The sequence below is a fragment of the Chionomys nivalis genome, chromosome 3 (genome assembly GCF_950005125.1).
Source record: "Chionomys nivalis chromosome 3, mChiNiv1.1, whole genome shotgun sequence".
NCBI classification, from domain to species: Eukaryota; Metazoa; Chordata; class Mammalia; order Rodentia; family Cricetidae; genus Chionomys; species Chionomys nivalis.
The window spans coordinates 105,175,601-105,198,232 of NC_080088.1; the positions used below are offsets into that span (position 1 = coordinate 105,175,601).

The 22,632-nt window shown below is 46.7% G+C and overlaps 1 protein-coding gene and 1 long non-coding RNA gene across 4 annotated transcripts in view; both read left to right on the top strand.

Annotated features, from left to right (window-relative positions):
• The window catches only part of Stx2 (syntaxin 2), a 55,067-nt gene extending 44,422 nt beyond the window's left edge, over positions 1-10,645 (top strand). The window contains exon 11 of one of the 3 annotated variants that reach the window (XR_009056839.1): positions 10,594-10,645. The gene's annotated coding sequence lies outside the window, so the exon portion shown is untranslated. Of the gene's footprint in view, positions 1-3,716; positions 3,857-10,593 lie in introns of those variants that run through there. The other 2 variants (XR_009056841.1, XR_009056840.1) reach the window with 2 other exon arrangements.
• Positions 10,646-12,288: 1,643 nt separating this feature from the next.
• On the top strand, positions 12,289-17,316 carry LOC130871731 (uncharacterized). The gene is made up of 3 exons (XR_009056850.1): positions 12,289-12,708; positions 13,095-13,302; positions 17,055-17,316. It is a non-coding gene; the product is annotated as an uncharacterized LOC130871731 (long non-coding RNA).
• Positions 17,317-22,632: the final 5,316 nt, after the last annotated feature.

Genomic DNA, 22,632 nt, shown 5'->3' on the forward strand with positions numbered 1-22,632 from the left:
CCTCCCTCTTCTGCCTTCTCTATTTCTCCCACCAAATATACACACCAAAATAATATAGCTTTGCAGAGATTGCATGTCCGAAGCGAATGACCAGAGTACACATGCTCCTAACTTTTCACCTTCTATTGACTGGGGTGCCAGCAGACTCTGTGAGCATGCCTTCAGTTGCTGCTGGTTGACTTTCCAGTGGCTGGATCTTGGCCCAGCTGAAGGTCACACTGTAGAAACTTCTCTAGGCCATACCGTTGGTGATCTGGCTGTGGGAAAAAGCATTCTTTGCAGGTGCTTTCTTTGTGCTGACATGCATATGTATATATTGTTATATATACATATTAATGTCTGGACGAAACAAATTCCAAGGTCAGCAATGTGGTCCACTCGCTCGCTCATGAAGTCACTTGGGCATTTCCTTCGTTGTTGTCATTTGCTTTGTGAGAAGCAAGCCTCAGCTAGTTTGAAAGATGCCCAACGATCTCTCCTTTTCTACCCATTCTGTCACTTACTTTTGGCAGAGTTGTAATGAATACTTGTCACTCCTTTGTTCTTCCTGCAGATGTCACTGTCTTATCTGTGTGCAGGGACAGATGCAGGTCAGGAGCTAGGCTTAGTGCAGAGATCAGGTGACATGATCAGTTAGACCAAATGTAAGACAACAACAGAAGAATCTATACAAACCCTGGATTTAGGAGGAGGGAATAGTTTCCTCTCTGTGAAACTGTGCTGCCCCCTCCCTGTCTTCTTCCTTCTGGAGCTTGTCTTGTAGTGGAACTTTCAGTCTCTGCAGCTGTAACTTGTGATTCTCCCCTTCCTTAAAATTCCTGCCTTTCTAGGGTTTTACACGCACCCATATATATATGTACATGTATACACATACATGTTTGTATATATGTGTATGATAAATGGGGATTTATTATGTGGGTTTCTGTGTGTGTGTGTGTTTGCTTGTGTGTGTATATATATATAGAGAGATATTCCTTCTATAAGTCCTGTAACTGTGGAGAACCCTGACTACTGCAGATTTTGGCACCAGAAGTGAATCCAGAGCAGCAGAAGGATAAGGGTGACTCAAGTATCTGGCGTAGGCTTTTCCATTTGCCAACAGCTACAGCTAATGAAGCCTCTTCTGGGAGCTCAGAGAGAACTGAGAGCCCATGGTGAGAACACTTTACAAATTAAGGAGAAGAATGCCATCCATTATCCCGATTCACCAATTATGAGCAGGAATGCGTCTGGTGGTTCTGTATAGGAAACTTTGGACAGTTGCAAAATAAGGAAAGTGATGGTGCTGGTCAGTTGCTCTCAGCATCTCTGGTAAATTAACAAAGGATAGGAATGAGCTTTGTGTTAACCAAGGTCTAGCTTCTCAGCACGTGCTGAGGACAACAATGAATTTAGTGATAAGATTGACAGGCTCCAGTATTAAAGGAAACAGGATAAAAGTTTCTAAGTGTGTCCCAGAAGAGAATCTTTCCAGCAGCCATAGACCTCAAGCTACAGAAAATCAAAGAGCAGCCCACATGATAAGGTTGGCTGAACTACAGCAAATACTCAAGTCCCAGCCTCAGACAGTGTCTGTAGTTAGGCAAGGGCATTAATTGGTAAAGTATGGAATCCTGGGACTTGAGATGGGGATGTGTGGGAGGACTCTATTAGGGCTGAGAACTGTGAACTCTCAGGTACTCAAGGGTTAATCTCACCTGGGGGGTAATCACTCTACCCTCATTACCCCCCCCTTGAAATGTTATCATTGTCACCTGTGACTGAGGAAGTTCATTCCTCATTGTCTTCTAAACCAGCTGTGAAGGAAATGTCAGGCAACACAATACTGATGCCCCTCGGGGCCACCAATAGCTGCCTCTAGACCCATAACCAGACTTAAGGCACAGTAGGCTGGTAAGGGGAGGTAGAAAGTGTAGTTCATGACAGTAGGCCCATGATCACGGAATCCCCTGGTCATGCCCTGTTCTCCGCTATCCCGGGGGAGCTGACCTGATGAAAGATGGGATGGTCTTTTGAAGACATAGTTCCAGTGTCAATTAGATGGCAGCAGCATGGAGAGTAGGGACAGGGTTCTCTAGAAGGTGCTATATGCTTTGAATCAGCATCCAGTATATGGTACAGTTTCTCCCATAGCCAGGATCCATGGGTCCAGGAAACAAGGCAGGATGGAAAAGGCAATATGTATACTCGTTACACCCTAGTGACTCCCTAGAAAAAAAAATTCCTTCCTGTTCCCACAACCTTAAGTTTTGCTGGCCTGGAAGTGTTGGCATGATATTGGGGAGCACTCCTACCAGGAGCCACAGCAAACCTTCAATTGAGCTGGAAGATCAGGATTCCCCCGGCCACTATGGACTTCTACTGACCTTAAAACAACAGGCTATAACTGGTTTTCTGCCCAGAAAGGTGAGAACAGATGTGTTTAACAGCCTGGTGACCTTTGGGCTACCTATGTGGCCGAGACTACACCCAGACCCTCATCTCAAACTTGTTTTCTCAGTTAATCTATAGAACCCATCTTTATAGAAGATGGCATTTGTTCTTAACACAGAGTTTTGATGTGGTCACGTCTTTAGATTTGCTGTGCACATGAGATTGAGTGAATTATCAGGAAACTTCACCAAATTGTGCTGTGCTTAAAAATGCCTTAAATAAACTACTTGGCATCAGACTTGAAGTTTGAACCACCATTGGACTGTTACCCTGCTGCCTGTGGTATTTGCAGAGACCCACACAACATGACTGCATTTAAATCATATCAAGTAGATCAGGCCCAAGGACATACCAGACACTCCAGGTTGTGGAAAGGGCACAACTCCCTCACATGGGCTTCATAAAATGCTGTCCCCTCACACTGCAGTGGCAGGAGGGGGCACAGCTTAGTGGTGGAATCCTCGCCTGGCATGTGTGAGAACTTGGGTTTGATACCTCGTGACTCAAAACAGTAAAACCCTTTGACAGCAAACAAAAACGCTGCCATGGCATGACTGCACACCACCCTACCATCTGATGCTGTGTGTGCAAGGACTGAGGACCCCTGTTCTGCTCTTTCCCTCACTACTGATAGAGCTTACTTGATGGACCTGGACCTGACCCACTACCGTTCCATGCTCCTGACCCATTTCTTGCTGTGGACTTGGTTCAGACTTTTTATCTCACAGATGAATTCTGCATCTTCATTCTGAAACCTGATTCCAGGAGCAGTAACACCGTATTCCTTCCTGATATGGGCCTCATTCCTTATCTCTGTGGATCACATTCCCAGCACACTGTTGAAACCCTTGCACTCTGCAGTGGCTTTCTTTCCTTAACCTGCATGTTTGCGGAGAGATATGCAGCCACATTTACAGTGTGATGTCTGATGTGAATTAATATTGGCATTTCAAATGGAAATAAAGCCGGGTAGTGGGGTGCACACCTTTAATCCCAACACTTGGGTGCCAGTGGCAAGCAGAACTCTGTGAGTTTGAGTCCAGCCTGGTCCACATAGCTAGTTCCACAATAGCCAGGGCTGCATAGAGAGACTCTGTCTCAAAGTAAATAAATAAAAAGAAACAAAAAGGTTTGGAATCAAGAACCAAAATTTGCCTCGGCCAAGCTGCTAAGATAGGCAGACTTATACTAACTGCCATCATTAAAACTGCTCAGCCTTGCAGCTTTAGTGTTATTCAATACATTCTGACATAGATGAAGATGTGAGCATATTCTTCTGTGAGAGGTTACAGGCCAGTGACTGATGGATCTCAGTGGATTCTCCTCTTGACCAGTGCAAAGCCAAAATGAAGACGCCAAGACAGAAGCGAGGGAAGAAGGACTTATCAGCTGCAGCAGGAAGGAGAAGCGGGGCATCATCTCTACAGCCGGGCTCTCTCAAACCAAAGAACAGGTATGAATTTATAGGAAGGCCACACTTGTTCCTATGGGGAGGGCGCATTCCTGCACATGCCCAGTGTGTGCTGCAAAGCTTTATCTGGAAATAAAAGATCACCTGTCATTGACACAGCGACTACCCTTGAAGGTGCAGCTCTGCGTGGCTACTAACAGTGTGAAGCCAGTGAAGCTTCATGAGACCTTGTTTCCAAACCAAAATATAGGAGCGGGGGCTAAAGCTCCATCTGGAGAGGCTCTCTGCTTCCTGACTGTGAATGCCATGTGAGAGGCCGCCTTCAGCTCCCACGGCCACAGCAGACTCTACCCTCCAACCTCCTCAAGTCACTGTTGTCTCAGCAACAGGAAAAAACCAACGCCACATTACTGTGTTGAACATGGGGTTCCCGATGTTTCTATGAAGATTTGGTGGCTGAGGACGCCTTGTGTTATCGATCTCCCAGGTATAAAGAAATGCCAACATTAGCACCTCAGCTCTCATCCTAAAGGGAATAAGAGATGGTTTATTCTGGAGTCATTTAGAGTAAGCACGCCCCAGGAACACAAATTTAGGTTACCCCAAAATTCCATGTTCCAATGTGGAAGCCTTTCACAGGATTTGCACAGTTTTATACAACAAAGACAGTCGTAAGTCAAGGCAACTTTACCATACATTTGTGGGCACACCAGAGCGGCAGGTACATCGAGAAGTGGGGAGCGCTATTCTACAGGTGAACAGGCGATCTGATGACATTCTTAGAGCTCTCTGTTTTGAGAAGCTAATGTTCTGCTAAGTTAATAGCTTCAAGGAGGTGTTTATTATCATGAGTTACTAGTTTTGATAGAGTGACAGCTGGGTGGTGGCGGCAGCCACCTTTAATCCGAGCATCCAGGAAGCAGAGGAAGGTGGATCTACAGAGTTCCAGTCCAGCCTGGTCTACAGAGTGAATTCCATGACAGCCCAAACTAGACAACCAAACCCTGTGTGTGTTGAAATGTCAAAAAAAAAAAAAAAAGAGGGAAGGAAGACAGGAAGAAACTCAGAAACTGAGTGTGACAAGGAGCTAGAACTAGCACAAGGTAAAGTAATTAGTCGATGGACCTATCAAATTCAAACCTCTGCACAGTATTGAAATTCTGCCTAGACTGTCTGTCTCTTCAGACACAACACAGACTCTTTCCAGGAGCTTTGTTGTTGTTGTTCACAGCCAGACAGCATCTTTTCAGACATTTTTGTTCACACAAACTAAGTAAACTATTTTTTTCATAATGCAGAGTAAATTAAACCAGGTATAGGGAAGTACACCTGGAATACCAGCAGCACAGAGGAGGTAGAGGCAGGAGGATTCCTATGAGTTTAGTGCCTGCTTTGGATATGATATATAGCAAGTACTTCTGATAGCCACATGCTGCGAATACATACACACATAGGAACTCACACACACATATACGTAGGAACAAACACCCATGCACATAGGAACACACATACACATAGGAACATACACACATACACTAGGAACACACGCAAAAAGTACTAAAAATAATAATTAAGAGAATTTTGAAGGCAGTGCCAGGCATGGAATCGTGCCTGCAGTTCAAGGAGTTGGGAGACAAAGGCAGGAGGATCAAAGGTTCCAGGCTATTTTTGTCTACATAGTAAATCTGACACCAGCCTGGGCTACATAAAACTCTGAACCCTCCCATTTGGTGGGGAGCAGAGTTGATGTTGACCTTTTTCCATGACTCAGAGTTGCAACAAGGGGTCTATCTTCCACCTTCTGAGTTTTTGAACATAAGCTGCTGCTCTTCTTCCCCTGTGAGCACCCAGGTCTGTCTGTTCCGGGTTCTCCCTTAACAGCCTTCTCTCACCTGGTGTGTGCCTATGCTGCTGGGATAAGAAAGCATTGCTGAATCCAAAGCTGTGAAAATGTATTAAAATGTTTTCATTTCCTTTTTTAGAAAGGGTCTCATGGAGCTCGTGTTGTTCTTAATAGTCTAGAGATGACCTTGAACTTCTGATCCTCCTGCCTTCACCCCCATTGGTAAGATTACCACGTGTGCCAACATGCCTGGCGCCCAACCCTGCTTAGCTGATGGGATGAGGCTGTATGGTCAGACTCCGGGATACCTGGAGTGTGATACAAGTTAGAGAGTAAAGCTCCCAGCTTGTAGAAAAGATAAGTATCAAGCAGTCACATGATCTGCTTATTATATATTTCTCATTCTATATAGGAATGATGCAGAAGGTAAACCTAGGCCACCAGGCAACACAGTCAGCTCTCTGCCCTGCTGATTTGGCATAAGGCCCCAGAAATGTCAGTCATTGACGTGACAGAAGACTAACTTAGAACTATCAACCTCAACAGTTTAAGATTTTAGGGATCTTGACTCAGGAGAAACCGGGATTTGTGGTTTTGACACTGAAAAGAATTTCAGGAGTGGCCTAGATGGCAAGGATATTTCAATAGGCTCAAGGGTGAGGAGATGTCTATGTAGTGAAAGCCCTCGCCTGAGGCCCTGCTGCCAGTGCCACCAGCTGAGCCCACCACCATGCTGGTCTGATCCTCTGCAAGCCTGAGCCAAATAATCTCTACCTCCCTTACACTGAATCTTGGTATTGATGTGGGAGGAGCCATGAGCAAAGAACTCTAAAGCTATGCTGGCTTCTGGTCAACTGTGATTGGTGCATGGCTCCATGACCTCACAAGGAACCATTGTGATGTATGAGAGAGGCCTGCCTATATTAGGCACCAGCTGGGCCTAGACCTTGTTCTTAGGCTGCGGTGAAACCATTGGTTAGCTAGCTCTAGAGGACTTGACTGTAGACTGTGATTTTTATAGATTTTGATTTTTAGTGTGCGTCTGAACATCTGTGATCACCACTGACCTGAATATCGTGAGTGTGCTTCCCAGTGGGGTCGGGTTTGTGCTGAATTTTGACTGACTTGGTTTAGGTTTAGTTTATGCCTTGCTTCAGTTTATTTCATCATCAACCATTTTCTATTATTCTCTACACATTCATCTTTGACATTTCATACATTGGTTTATTTCTTTACCTTAACTTTTGTTAAGTTAGCTGTAAAAGATAAGGGATTTGATTTGGTAGTGCACTTGGGGCAATCCCACCTGCCTTGTTACTTCCCCTGGAATTCCCCTGTGGTTATAAATCCCCTTACCATGTTAAGACTCTTCTCCTGCCCACCATGCCACTCACTAAACAGAACACGCTCTGGAATGTCTTGAGGGACGACAGTTTCCTCGTGTCACAGACAGGCCATCATCCTTTCGGTGCCCATAACTACGAGTTTAAGGGAAAGAAGCTGAGTGTCCTGAGGGTGGAGAGGAAGAGGCTGCAGTAGTTGGAGTCATCAGGGAATTTGAGGGTCTGAGTGAAAAGGACTTTAAAGAAACCTGCGTGTCCACTATCTAGTCCATAGCCTGTCTCTAACCCAGGCTAGCCCAAAGCCGGCTGAGTCCACTCTTGTTGTTACTGCTGCTGTTATTAAAGTCCAAATGTCCTCAAGGTTGTGAGGGAGAGGTTTCACAGCATCTCAATTCTCTGGATTTCCGGTCTCTAACTGGGGGTGCTGTTCAGGACATTGTAATGCCCCATGGTGGTGGAACCCAGAAGGGGGAATTGAGTCATTAGAGGCAACAGGACATGACAAAGGCGTGTAAGCAGCTGCTTCAGACCCATCTTCCCAAGTCCCCAGACATGGATTCCCTGTCCTTTGAGAGTCTGAGACATAGCACAACCCATGGAACAAATGTTGCTGTTTCTCAGGGAATTGGTCATGACAATGAGAAAACCAATGCAGTTTTAGGAGACAGAAGGTGAAGGTTTTTTTTTTCTTGGTTGTGAATAGCTGTGATTGGTTCATTTCCTCCTATGACCTCACTGGAGCCATTGTGAGGAGTTGCAGACTCTGCCCACATGAGGCCCTGGCTGGGGCTTCTCACTCTGCAAAGAAGCTGTAGCTAGGTTGTTTGCAGAGTTGTTGAGCTCAGACTTTGATTAACATAAACCTTGATATTACTGATCTACGAAAACAGACACTGTTCATTTGCTTTGACATCCAAACAGTGAGTTTGCTTCCCAGGTTGTTGGTTTTGATTTTTGTCTCTGAGGTGGTTCTTGACTTAATTTGTGCTTTTCATTCAGTTTCTTCTGACTAGTCCCATATTTCTATTCTTAAACATGGTTCCTTGATATTTTTAAATATATTTTTTATGGTTTTCAAAGTTTATTAGTATGGACAAGCTGTAAAAGCCATCTATTTCATCACCATGTGGATGTTTATCACATCTACCTGTGCCCTCTATTATCTCATAAATCCTTTGAAGCACTTAAATGCTCATCCACCCTGGTAACTATCTTCCACACTTGCTATGTTGCACCCCCAATGCCCTGCAAAAATGACCAAAAACTGTCATGTGTACCATGAGGTACAGTCCATTTCATTACAGCATCCCAGTGTCGGGGAGGGCTAGCATCCTTTAGATGACCATCTATATGAGTTTTAGATAAAGGAATGGAATATGTGAAGTGTGGAGACAATGTCTGTAGTCGTCAGAATACTTAAAGAACTTTAGTATCCTAGTGCAAAGGGCGTTGGGACAGACCATGGGTTCATTCTCTAATTAGTCCATACCCGTGTCCCTAGCAAAGGTCAGCACAGAGTTGCTGAGTCTGTTCACCTTGTTACTATGGCACTTGTTACCTTGTTACCATGTTACCTGCTTACTGTGTTCTTAAAGTCAAAGTGTCCTGCTCAGGTTCGATAGGAATGGTCTCACACCTTCTCATATGTCTGAATACCTGGGTTCTAGCAGGAGGTGCAGTTTGGAGAAATCATAAAAGCCCAGGGCCTCAGGAGAAATTGGGTGACTGGATGCACCATGGACCTGCCAAAGGCATGTACCCAACTGTTTCAGACGTATCTTCCCAAGTCCCCAGCTCCTCATCTGCCATCCCTCCCTGTCCCCTGAGAGCCTAAGAGGAGGGTTACCCTTTGTCATGTAAGATGTATCTTGTTGGGGGATTTGCTCATAGCCTTGACAAAAGTTATGCAATCCCTGGAGCAGGGTAGAGAATCACCTTTTGGTCTCTTTGCTGTTACTGGTCCATTCCTTACTGTGATATCACAAAAAGCCTTTGTGAGAAGTTATTGAAATCTCTTCCTATAAGGCCCTGCAGCCGACTGCGGTTTGTCTTGATGCTGCAGAGAAACTCTTGTTGGATAGAGAGCACCGGACTTCTACACTTGACCCGATAAACTGGAATCTCCTAATGTCTTGGACCTTGACATTGGGAGATTTCCTCTTTGTTGGCTGGATTTTGTGTTCAGTTGTTCTTTTTGATACATACACTCAATGCTTTTTGTTGAGGCACAGATTTCTGCTTATGTGTTCATTTCATTTAATTGTTCCATTTAAATTTTTTGCCATGTTTTACTTTGGTTTCATTTTTCTTATTTTAAACCATATCTGTATGAAATAAAAAATCCTTTGTAACACTTCTATAGATATAAACAGTGACCTGGGATCATTTTCATCTGCCTGTGACATTACAGCTGCCCCTGTGTGTGCCCCAAAGTCCCCCATTTCAATTAAAGTTCGAGCTACTGATCCATAGCTCTAGTCACCATTTCTCTGGAACTGGGAGGGGGAGGGCATTGCAGTGCGAAGCTCATGTCTATTTCTTCTTCAGAGAATGACAAAAGTTGATGTTTTGTGGCCAAGTGTGGACCTCTTCACTTGATCTCCTTACATGCTTGCTAGTTTCCCCATAGAACTGTCCTAGGATTCCCGTTGAACTCTCTGTGAACAGGAAACATCCTAGCTGTCATGTATTGTTTGAACTTGTGTGAAGAAGCAAGGAATCTGATAACAGATGTACAAGTGGATATTCCTCAAGAACATTGGAGTATACTCAAGCCTGTGTGTGTGTGTGTCTTGTGGTTGTTGTTGTTATGGGCTAAGCCTCAGGGTTATACTGGTTTTCAAGACTGTGTTTGCAATGATCTTTCCTAGTATCTTTTTGAAGCTTCCTGACGAACACCGGTCTCCGCTATACGGAAAGACCCATCATGCACTCTGTTGGTCCTGGGATGTCCTTGATAGCAGAAGTTGTGTTTCTCTTTCCATATCATCCCTAAATTGATTATATTGTATGTTTTGTAACATCCAGACTTGATCCTCACGCCCAGGGTGGAGTATCTGGAAGGCAGCAAGTGCTATGTAGGTTTGATAACATCTTATCAATTGTGAGTGTCTCTTTTATGACTCAAGAAATCTCTTGCTTACAGGGATATCAACTCTGCAGTCAGTTCACCTCACACACGCAGGGCTCCCTAGGTCCTGCTTGTCCTTTCATTCCTCATGTCTTGTCTCACATTTCAAGAATTTGAATCTTCTCTCTGGGTGACGCAGGTCAAGGGTTTCTCAGACTTCATCCTTTCAAATCACCAGATCTTTGCTTTGATCTTTGTTTCTTTGGCCTTTGATTCTGACTCTAAGAGACCACTTATTTCATCTCTGAGGTTTCTCATGCTTTCTCATAACTGCTTTGGGGTTTGGGTTGGCGTTTATTTTCTTTTTAACCTCTGACCCCAATATGTATCATAAGGAGGTTTGAGATAGCTAATTTTTTGATGGTTTTCATGATGTAGACATTGAGAGCCATAAACTTCTCTTCTAGACCTGGTTTTGTCTTTTACCTTCCAGAATCTTGTGGTGGTCCCAGCCCCCACCTGTCAGGGTGGGGGCCATGGAGGAGAAATCGGAAAACCTGTGGCATAAGAGCTGGCCGGGTTTTTCGGCCCCACAGATTTATTCTGAGGAGATGGAGAGTATGTCATCATACGAAACTGTCCTTGACAGTGAGTTAGAGGAGGACTACTTCTCCTGCGTAGAGGATTTAGACATGGAGGATGACAGCGGAGAGGCTGAGATCCAGGAGAAGGGCAGCATCACCATCCAGTCAGGCCTCCATATGCTCTGTGCCCTGCACCAGAGGGAAGACCCTGAAGAAAATATGGGCCCTAGCCCAAGCCAAAGCGAAGTAATTGAAGACACCATTGGTGCTCCCCTCAGCCAGGGATTAGTCCCTGAGGTCAGCATGGGCACTGGCCCCAGCAGGGATACTGACTCCAAGACAGGCCATGGCCCAAGCCAGGGCATAGACATTGACAAAACCGGTTATTGTGCTCCCGAGAGCCAGAATACAGTGCCCAATGTCAGCACGGGCACTGGCCCCAGCAGGGAGAGTGAGGGCACCATAGGCCATGGCCCAAGCCAGGCCATAGACATTGACAAAACCGGTTATTGTGCTCCCGAGAGCCAGAATACAGTGCCCAATGTCAGCACGGGCACTGGCCCCAGCAGGGAGAGTGAGGGCACCATAGGCCATGGCCCAAGCCAGGCCATAGACATTGACAAAACCGGTTATTGTGCTCCCGAGAGCCAGAATACAGTGCCCAATGTCAGCACGGGCACTGGCCCCAGCAGGGAGAGTGAGGGCACCATAGGCCATGACCCAAGCCAGGCCATAGACATTTATGAAACCGGTTATTGTGCTCCCGAGAGCCAGAATACAGTGCCCAATGTCAGCACGGGCACTGGCCCCAGCAGGGAGAGTGAGGGCACCATAGGCCATGGCCCAAGCCAGGCCATAGACATTGACAAAACCGGTTATTGTGCTCCCGAGAGCCAGAATACAGTGCCCAATGTCAGCACGGGCACTGGCCCCAGCAGGGAGAGTGAGGGCACCATAGGCCATGGCCCAAGCCAGGCCATAGACATTGACAAAACCGGTTATTGTGCTCCCGAGAGCCAGAATACAGTGCCCAATGTCAGCACGGGCACTGGCCCCAGCAGGGAGAGTGAGGGCACCATAGGCCATGGCCCAAGCCAGGCCATAGACATTGACGAAACTGGTTATTGTGCTCCCGAGAGCCAGAATACAGTGCCCAATGTCAGCACGGGCACTGGCCCCAGCAGGGAGAGTGAGGGCACCATAGGCCATGGCCCAAGCCAGGCCATAGACATTGACAAAACCGGTTATTGTGCTCCCGAGAGCCAGAATACAGTGCCCAATGTCAGCACGGGCACTGGCCCCAGCAGGGAGAGTGAGGGCACCATAGGCCATGGCCCAAGCCAGGCCATAGACATTGACAAAACCGGTTATTGTGCTCCCGAGAGCCAGAATACAGTGCCCAATGTCAGCACGGGCACTGGCCCCAGCAGGGAGAGTGAGGGCACCATAGGCCATGGCCCAAGCCAGGCCATAGACATTGACAAAACCGGTTATTGTGCTCCCGAGAGCCAGAATACAGTGCCCAATGTCAGCACGGGCACTGGCCCCAGCAGGGAGAGTGAGGGCACCATAGGCCATGGCCCAAGCCAGGCCATAGACATTGACAAAACCGGTTATTGTGCTCCCGAGAGCCAGAATACAGTGCCCAATGTCAGCACGGGCACTGGCCCCAGCAGGGAGAGTGAGGGCACTGTAGGTGATGGTCCAAGCCAGGGCACAGAATTTGATATAAGCTTTGGCGGTCCTGTGCCTCCCTGTCTGTACCCTGAAGTCATCATTATCCCTGGCCCCCCCTGGGAGAGTGAGGAGTCCCTGAACACTCCCCTGAGCCACAGGGAAGCATGTGAAGATACTGAGGGCATTCTGCCCAGCCCAAATGAAGACAACTTGCATGGTGAGGAAAACCAGAACCCAGACAGGAGGAGGAGATGGCGCCTCAAAGGGGTGAGGAGGCAAATCCGCCGTCTCTGCTGCTGTTTCTTCTGTTGTCTCCTCACCCCAACGGAAGAAGCCCCAACCCCCAGGTGAGGGACTGGGAGAGGTGGGAAATGGAGTCCCAGTGAGACCGGGTAGACAAGCCCAGTGACTTCTTGTGTATTTCATCTTTGCTTTTGCCGTGGATATGCGGCACCATTTAGAGGACAAGAACCCTAATGTCTGTGACCCTAGAATGAGCTTTCCCATTCTGCCCCTTTATATGGATTCTGGGAAAGTTGAGCCTGAAGCAGACAAGCAGAGGATGCAACCAGGGGCAGTGGAGGGAAGGAGAGGGGTTTGGGCTTGGGGAAGGGAGATCAGGTTAGGCAAGAGGAATCATGTAGAGTGCTGTGGGACAAGAGGCTAGCCCAGTGGTGAGTCCTGCCTGTGTCTGAGTCACTAACAGAGTCCTTTGCTTGTGTCTTCTTTCAAGGTCTGAAGAACAGGCCTGGGGCCATGGTTCTTAAACCATGGGTCTCGTTCGGCCTGGTGTGGCCTACGAGCCACAAGAGGGGGCCAGGCCAGAACATTATAGAGCTTTGTACCCGAAATCATCAAGCCCAGTGACACATGCTGTGACTCATAAGGACAAGCTCTGTACCCCTCCTCTCCCTGCAGTGGGAGCTGTTAGCTCCCTTAAGGTAAGCTGATACTTGTCGTCCCAGCACTATGGCTGGACAGAAAAGTCGGACACAGGGCCACCCCATTTTAAAGAGCCAGCCTTCCAACTTCTGCAATCCACATTATGCAGCTTCATGTTCCACACAACATGGGGTCTTCACCAAGTCGTCCCCTAATTTTTGAAGATCCTTATCGATGACCAGCTGTAAAGAAGTCCATGGACAGGGCAGAGAGGAGGAGAGAGGTGTGTGGGACAAGGCAAGAGAGAAGAAAATCAGTAAGACAGTGAGGGGGACAGGGCATGACACTAGGGAAGGAGAGGAGTCTGCCCATAGGAAATTCCAGTTCCAGCCAGGCAGCTGAGAAGAAAGAGATGAGAATGTAGGGCAGGGACAGGGACCTTGGGCGGGCTGATCGGGAGAAACTCCCTGAAGAAGAGACATATGAGATGCAGGGCATGGGTTCCCAGGAGCGGAAGACCATGCCTCCCCAGGGGTTCAAACCAACCCCTTCCCAGGATCCTCCTCCTCTTTCTGCTCTAACAACCTCAGGCTGATCTGGAAGAATCTGCGTCCTTTTCTTCACTGCCTCCTGCCACCAGGGTGCACGCTGCCCTTCCCATGTTCCGGAAGTTCAGAAACTGTGGGAGTATTTTTATCCCAGTGAATGAGTCTTTCACTTTGACTAAAATTACAGGACTTTTCTGGCTACTGTGAAAAGGTAACTAGGACTTGAGAGGGCTGTGGAACATCACTGCTGGACAAGGCCAGCATCCTGGGATGGCTTTGTGTCCAGTGATGACATCCGGGGTCTAGATTGGGGCAACAGTCACTGTCATGGAGCTACAAGGTGTCAGCCAGTGTTATTGTGTACATTCTTGCTGAGTGAGGTGTCTGCAGAATCCTCATGGTCACCATGCAGGTTGTGAACAGCTCTCTGGGTCAGCGAGATCTTCCCAGCTGACAGGGAATCCAGGGTTCTTCTGAGGGGATTATGTGGATCAGTGGTTCTCAATATTCCTAATGCTGTAACCTTTTAATACAATTCCTCATGTTGTGGAGACCCCCCAAAAAACAGTTACCTTTGCTCCTGTTTCTGATCTTAGATGAGCCTGTGAAAGGTTCATTCGATCCCCAAAGAGGTTGAGACCCACAAGTTGAGAAGCGCTGAAGTGATGAATTAGTTTGAGTTCTCTGAGTGTCTTTTTATGGAGGATGAGTTTCTGAAGCCTGGTCTTGATGGAATCCACCAATGAATCGGGCTTTCTTATGACTGCTGAGAATGCTGGCATTGGTCTTTCTGAATATGGGTGTTGTGTCAGCTTAGCAAATAGCAGTCTACTCCCTCGGCCACTGCTGAGCACAGCTTGCACACACAAGTCTCTGTGGCAGCCTACAGTGCCGAACTCTACTGGTGTTGATGGTGCAGTGGGTCAGCAGGTCATCCTGAGGAGGGCTTGACACTTGTCTCCCTGTGTCATGAATCATTTGCCAGATACCCTGGGGCCTTTGAGATAGGAACTTGGTGCAGACAGATACCTATTCTAGCATTCACTTACTGAATTTGCCCTTTCCTGCTGTTTCTACTCTGTCGCCACTTAAGCGAAAAAGCATGTTACTTAGGGGTCCACAGTTGCAGAGGGGGACAGCACATGAACATCCTGATGGGAATCTAGCAATAGGCAGTCAGTCATGGCATTGGAGCTGGAGGTGATAGCTGACACTGATTCTCAAGCAACACAGAGAGAAAGAGAGAGAGAGAGAGAGAGAGAGAGAGAGAGAGAGAGAGAGAGAGAGAGAGAGAGAGGAGAGAGAGAGGAGAGAGAAAGTTATTTGGAATGGGTTTGGTTCTAGAATCCTTAAAGCTCTGTGACCCCTACTGACACTTCCTTCTTCCAGGCCATACCTCCTGTTCCATATCCAAACATGTTCATCCATGGGGGCCATTCTCATTCAAACTAAGCCACATACTAACCAGGATGGGGAGAGGAAACTCTTGGGTAGCCTTGCCCTGAGTTCTGACTGTTGATGTCCCCACTCTTCCGTTCTCCTTGCACTCTCAGAGAGCAGATGACACCACTGTCTCTCTTGAAAGTTGCAAACCTGCACTTCCATAAAGATGTTTGGAAGACAGAAGAGACCTTTACACTCAGTTTTATCCACAACAAAGTTTCTTTTATGGAGCTCCTCACCTAGAGGAGCCCTTTTTGCCTCTCTGCACCCAATTGGATGTTTGTGACCACCTCACACTGTCAGAATGGGCTAGATAGTCTCAGAAAAAAGAACAAATAACAGGCACACCCCTCAATCCTCATTGGAAGACACAACATACAAAACCATCAGTGGTCTGCCTTATGTGACAATGGAAGCCTGACCACAGTGGCCCCCGTCAACCAACCCATGCCACAGCCTCTCTGCCAACTTGCTGAAAGAGGTGGGGCATTCAGTGTTGGTGTCTTCCTGCCGCTGACTACCAGACACAGTAGTCAATGTGAACATAAGTCCTGGACCAGTGCAGGGCATCATGGAGTTTAGGGAGTGCCCTGCCAATCAGCTCCTTGTGTTGGGAAAGCCATCTAAGCAAGCAAAGGGTGATTTTCTTAGTTTTCTCATGAGACTTTGGAAAGCAGGGGGATTAGTAAACTCTGTGTGACTCTGACATCATGATCTGTCTCCTGTCATGGGGAAGCTGAATGGGAGGCAGGTGGGCAGGTGGCCAGAGAATTCAGGCTGAGCACCATGGAAGGTTAGAATGGGACACACATGTCTGGTCAGCTCTCCCCAAGCAAAGGCTGTCTAGCCAGGGACAATGTGAAAGAAATCTGTCCCTGACAGACAAGGTTGCAGAATCCATTAGGGACACCATCCAGTAAAGCCAGGCCACTTCCTTTCAAAGACTTGAAGGCACCAGCCTCATCTGCCCTTTGGTCTTACCTCAGGAACACGTGTGGTCGCTTCTCTGCCCCTTTCAGACAGCAAATCCACATTGCTCATCTTCACACAAGTCAAGAAACCATGTGGTTTGTTTTGTTTTCTTTTTTGGCCAAACTTCCTGATCCCCAGGCTGCTCACCATGGCAGGAAATGGATAATAACCTTTGGTCTTCCTTACCTTGCAGGCACTCGTGAACATATTCAACCATAGGCTTTTCTTGCTTCCCATACAGAGCTCCAACAGGGGATTGACTACACACAGGGTCAATTATTCATTTGTTCTGTTGACAACATTAGGCTCCTGAGAGATATCATAAGATGAGAATGTAGCCATGATATTGCCCTCCTAGTGACAGGAATAACTCACTCCACCAAGTGCTCGGTCTTTAAATGTGAGGGCGTGGGCTCAGAACCAGCTGCCACATAAAAGCCTTGAAGGCCAGTGTGAGCGTTTCATCCTACCTCTATGGAGGTAGAAGGGAGAAGTCCCCTTTTCATCATTGGACAGGTGGTTTAGAGTTACCGACAAGTCACAGGTTCAGGGAGAGTGTCTCAGGAAGCAAGGTAAGTATGACACTTGAGACCCTCTCCTACTCACACAGGAGTGGACACAGGCAGTGCTCCAGAAGACACATATGAACCTAGACACACATAAAAGTTGGGAGGCATGAAGAAAAGGGAATAGAAAGAAACATGGGTGAAGGCTTCATCTTTCATAAATGATTGTTCTTATGTGCGGGATCTATTTCTCAAGCTGCGATAACTGTGATTTTTGTCCACAGCATTCTAGCGAAAGGCTCCTGCATAACTGTGCTTTCAACTTCATTTTTGTCTCCTCAGATGACTCTGCTGAAAATCATGGGTCACTTGAACCTATGAAGAACAGCGGGGTAACCTGTTGTAAGCTGCCTCTGTCGGATAACAGAATGGCAGCTCATAGCTTTGTGTGGCAGCATTTCCAACGATGCCACGGTGGTATGAAACCCACTGTTACTTTTCACTTGATGTTGGCACATCAGGACTATGTTCTACTCTTAAGAACATATCCCAGGCCTAAAAGAGAAATTTCTCTGTTTATTATTTCATTATTCAATAAATAAATTCCTATCTTTATTATTTACTTTATTAAATGTTGACTTGATTTTTATCCTGACCCGTGGGGCAGTATTATACAGGCCCTACATTGTATGGCAGCCAAACTTACAAGCCAGCTCATACCTGGCCACAGGGAAGGTGGTCACATGACTTCCAGACAGGATGTCACCATCCTCAAAAGATTAGGATATGCTAATATTGTTCTGATTCTTTCTTTGCCATTATGGAGATTACCTGGGAAGTGTTAATCCAGGCTGCCTGACAGAGCAACCGTACTTGTGGAAGTGACTTTAGTCCCCCTACCCCAAAACAGAGTGCTAATGAACTTCCCCCTCAGTTTACCTTTTGATATAAAAGCTGTTTGGAAAATAAACACGGGTGATCTTTAGGATTTGAATGAATCCTGGGACTCCCTCCTGATATTGCCCCGTGAACTGTGTCTCAACTATTCCTACCCTTCCTCACTGACCCAGGGAGTTAATTTATGTTGGGGCTGAACCCCGACACTGACCCACCTCTTCACGTTGATATACACCTATGATATCCAATCCCAAGTGAACTGAAATATTGCAGCACAATTTCTCAGTCAGGATTTTCCAATCCTGTTTGATTTCACCGTGGCTGGTATTTTTTAAATCTATTTCCCACAAAGCTTTGGCATTGACTCTGGTAGCAGCCCATGCTTCAGGGCACCTATGTCTCATTGGTAGCTGTGTCTGAAGCACACAGACAAGTCACGTCTGCAGCATGGTCACACCCGATGCTTCTTGACTGCCTTGATGTGAGCAGTCCAGGAAGTAGCTATGAAGGTGTTCTGTGCTCAAGGTCACATGGTCCCAGAGCTCTCACTGGAGGGAAGAAACCAGTTTCTGGGATGGCCAAATGAAAAGGAGGCCTTAAGGAATGTAAAGCCCAACTATATTGAAAAACCTTTATAGCTCAAGAAAACAAAAAACAACAGCAGCAACAAACAAAGAGGCCTGGGAAGGTGCCTTCAGCTTAGATGTCCCTGCTTTAGCTATCCAGCCATGAGCACAGACCTGCCTTAGGAAATTCAGAGACACACAAAAAAAAATCAGAGCAACTGGGGAAAACATAAAAACCAAGGCAAAGGAAGCACACTCAAGAGACAGAGGCAGAAGGATCTTTGTGAGTTCAAGATCGGCCGTGTTCACAAAGGGAGTTCCAGGATAGCAAGGGCTGTTTACAGAGAAACCCTCCCCTGAAAAAGCAAAGGAAGCTTGAGAAAGAGGTGTCCCTTCACTGCTTGCTAGGCAAGCATGATTTCTGACTTCCTGTCTTCCTCCTCTTTGTTGGCAAACAGGAATGGTGACATATGCTTGGAATCCCACCACTGGCAAGGCAGCCATCTGCTGATTACCGGCTCTCACTGTCAATGCCACCAGCCTAGCAGAATCACCAAGACCCGATATAGATGAGTGACCTGTGTCAATAAACAAGGTGAATGTGTCTTAGGAACAAACACTGAGGTTTTGTTGTGGCTTCCGCATACATATACACTAAAGGAATGTATGTGGCTGCCACAGCTCTGGTGCTCACATCTGTATTTATGGTGGGAGCTAGAAGGGAAGAAGGAAGGATAGGGTTTGCTCTACCTGTTCCTCTTCAGAAGGAAAAGCAAAACCCAGCTTCTAGTTCCTCCCGTCATGGACCAATAGTGATGACTGTCTTGTCTCCCACTGGAACCTGAGTGCATTGCTATCCTGAGTTAACCCTTGTTCTGCTTGTAGGAGAAAGAGGTGGCCAGTACTGGGGAGTAGCCTATCAGCTTCCCTCAGTGTTTGGGAGCACCGTTTTCTCCTCAGTGAAGAGGATGATACCTCCATGGGAGTGGAGAAGAGGCCAGGGGTCTCACAGAGAAGTCCTGCCCCGACCCCAGTGGGCACCCTGGACACCAGGCCATCTGAAAATGGGGCTATCGGGGGGAGGGAGGCCTGGTGTCCAGTCTGGGGTCTTGTGGTAAGTGCCCTGAGCCAGAAGAGTGTGTGCCCTCCCAGTGATGACAGACAGAAGTCTTTAGGGTGGCTTAAGGATTTCCCACAGAATTGACAGGTCTTTCAGTTTTGATGTAATTGTCAAAATTATAATTTTGATAATAGAATTAGCTAATGTGTCCTTAAGTTCTATACCAGACATACTGTTCATATCTCATCCCAATTCTTTATACTTCCCCTGCTTTCTATAAAAATGTTCACCTCCCATACCCAGGCAGTAGTGGCTTTATTCCCTAACCTAACCCTAATTCTAACCCTAAACCTTTAATCCCAGCACTTGGGAGGTAGATACAGGTGGATCTCTGAGTTCAAGACTAGCCTAGACTACAAAGTGGGTTCCAAGATGGCCAGGGCTACACAGAGAAACTTTTTCTTGAAAAACAAACAAAAATGTCCACCTCCTATGTATCATATATCTGTAGCCTTCCTATTTATATATTTATCAACTTATCAATCATCTGTCCATATCTATCTATCTATCTATCTATCTATCTATCTATCTATCTATCTTCCACTTTTCTGTATCATCTATCAACCATCAATTGATCTAATCTATCCATCATCTATATATCTAAATTTCATCTATCTATCTATCTATCTATATCTATCTATCTATCTATCTATCTATCTATCTATCTATCTATCTATCATCTATCTATCTATCTATCATCTATCATCATCTATTATGTATCTCTGATCTTCGTCTATCACCCACCAACTGTATATTATCTATCTAATGTTCTATCAGTCATTTTCATCTGCTTCTATCAGTCATCTATCACCTGTCTCTCATCATCTATACATGAGTTTATCATCTGTCTACCTATCAATTATCTGCCATCTAGCTGTCTGTGTTTCTGTCTCTATGAATCTGTTGGCTGTCCAGCTGTCTCTTAACCATCCCCTTTGCATCTGCGTGTCCACAGGGAGAAAGGGAGGTGGCAGAGCCATGGAGGGAGGAAAACCCTGGACTTCAGTGTTCAGATTAGCCCACCCCAAACAAGCCTAATGTGTCTGTGGGACCACAGCTTGTCCAACTCAGCCCTTTAGTTCTCTGGATCTGCAGGGTGGGCACTATGACTTGGGTCAGAGGGACAAACTGAAGCAGACATGGCATCTGGAGCCCAGGCATGGCATGTCCCAGGCATCCCAGATGTCTAGTCCCACACTTCTGAGGGTAAGTCCCTGATGTCAACAAGGGGAGGGCATGCTGGCTCCATCACCCATGGACAGCTCCCAGCTCATCTTCTGCCCTCTCGCCATGGTGTACCTGCCTTCCTCTGGATCTTGGGTATGACAGGGGCTTCCTAACAGGGCCACTTGTAGGAGCGCCTTACAGGGTGGGCTGAGGCGTGCCCTTCAAACCTGCAAACGGAAGCTTGAGCCAATAGTGCTGGAGAACACAGGGCATGTGGCTGCTGGATCATCGAAGAAATGCTTACGTTGAAACAGATCCCCGCAGTGTGACTACATCTTTGATGCAGGTGGTGACAAGAACACACATGTGGGTAAGGACCCCCAGGCTACCATCAGCTAGGCGAGGCCAACTCCAGCCGTGGAATCATCATGTTTCCATGCTTTAAATCTCATGTGCTGTGACTTTTTTCTCCTGGGGCGAGCTGACACACGGACCTTGTTCTGAGTGCATGCAGTTCTCAAGGGCTGTAGATGGTTTCCATTGTAGTTTTAGTTTTGTTCCAGTATAATTAGGTGGGAAGGAGAATGTGTGTGTGTGTGTGTGTGTGTGTGTGTGTGTGTGTGTAGATTCAAATTAGGTATTGGATACCTTGGAGCTGGAGTTACAGGCAGTGTGAATCATCAGACATGGGTGCTGGGAACTGAACTTGGGACGGTTGTAAGAGCAGCATGTGTTCTTAACTGCTGAGCCATCTCACTAGCTCTCAACTGTTTTTAAGTGTGTGTGTGTGTGTGTGTGAGGGTTGTGAATGCAGTGCCTGAAGATGTCAGAAGAGGGCACTGGATTCTCAAGAGTTGGAGTTAGGGACAGTTGTGAGCCACCCATTGTGGTTGTCTGAACTCGGGTCTTTGGCAAGAACATTACACACTCTTAACCACTGTGTCATTGCTGTAGTCCCATATTTCTGATATCTTTTAGAAATTCAAGTATTGATGACAGCAGTCCAATGAACTCAAGCATCTGATGTCACCCTAAAACACTGAATTCTGCCATCTACTTCCACCAAGTCCTTGGTGTTTTAGGGATAGAAAGCTCAGTGGCATGAATTTCTTCAAAATGAGTACACATATAAGATTTATTTTAATTTTTTGTGTATGAGTGTTTTGTATCCATATATATCTGTGTACCATATGCATGCCTGGTGCTCTTGGAGACCAGAAGAGGACATCAGATCCCCCAGAGCTGGAGTTATGGATGGTTGTAACCTGCCATGCAGACGCTGGGAATTGAGCCTAGGTTTTCTCCAAGAGCAGTGAGTGCTCTTAACTGTTGAGGCATCTCTTCTGCCCTGGGGTTCATGATATTTTGTGAATTTCCCATCTCCAGCATCTAAATCAAGATACCTATGTACTCTCTAATTAGGATAATTTTTTTTTTTTATTTTTTATTCTTTTTTAATTAAAATTTCCACCTGCTCCCCGTTTCCCATTTCCCTCCCCTCCTCCCAAATATTGCCCCCTCCCCCCACTCCCCTCCCCCTATCCCCACTCCTCTTCTCCTCCCCCCACACCATTCCCCCTCCCTCTCGATACTGAAGAGCAGTCCAAATTCTCTGCCCTGCGGGAAGACGAAGGTCTTCTATCTACGTCCAGGAAGGTGAGCTTCTAAACAGGCTAAGCTCCCACAAAGCCAGTTCATGTATTAGGATTGAAACCTAGTGCCATTGTCCTTGGCTTCTCATCAGTCTTCGTTGACCGCCATGCTCAGAGAGTCCGGAATCAACCCATGCTTATTCAGTCCCAGACCAGCTGGCCTTGGTGGGCTCCTAATAAATCAGTTCCACTGTCACAGTGGGTGGGTGCATCCCTCGTGGTCCTGATTTTTTGCTCTTGTTCTCCCTCCTTCTGCTCCTCATTTGGACCTTAAGAGCTCAGACCGTTGCTCCAAATTGAGACTCTGTCTCTACCTTGATCCATCGCCAGATGAAGGTTCTAAGGTGATATGCAAGATATTCATCAGTATAGGATAGGGTCATTTCAGGTTCCCTCTCCTTAGTTGCCCAAGGTACCAGCTGGGGACATATTCCTGGACACCTGCGAACCCCTCTAGAGTCAAGTCTCTTGCCAACCCTAAGATGGCTCCCTTAGATAGGATATATACTTCGCTGCTC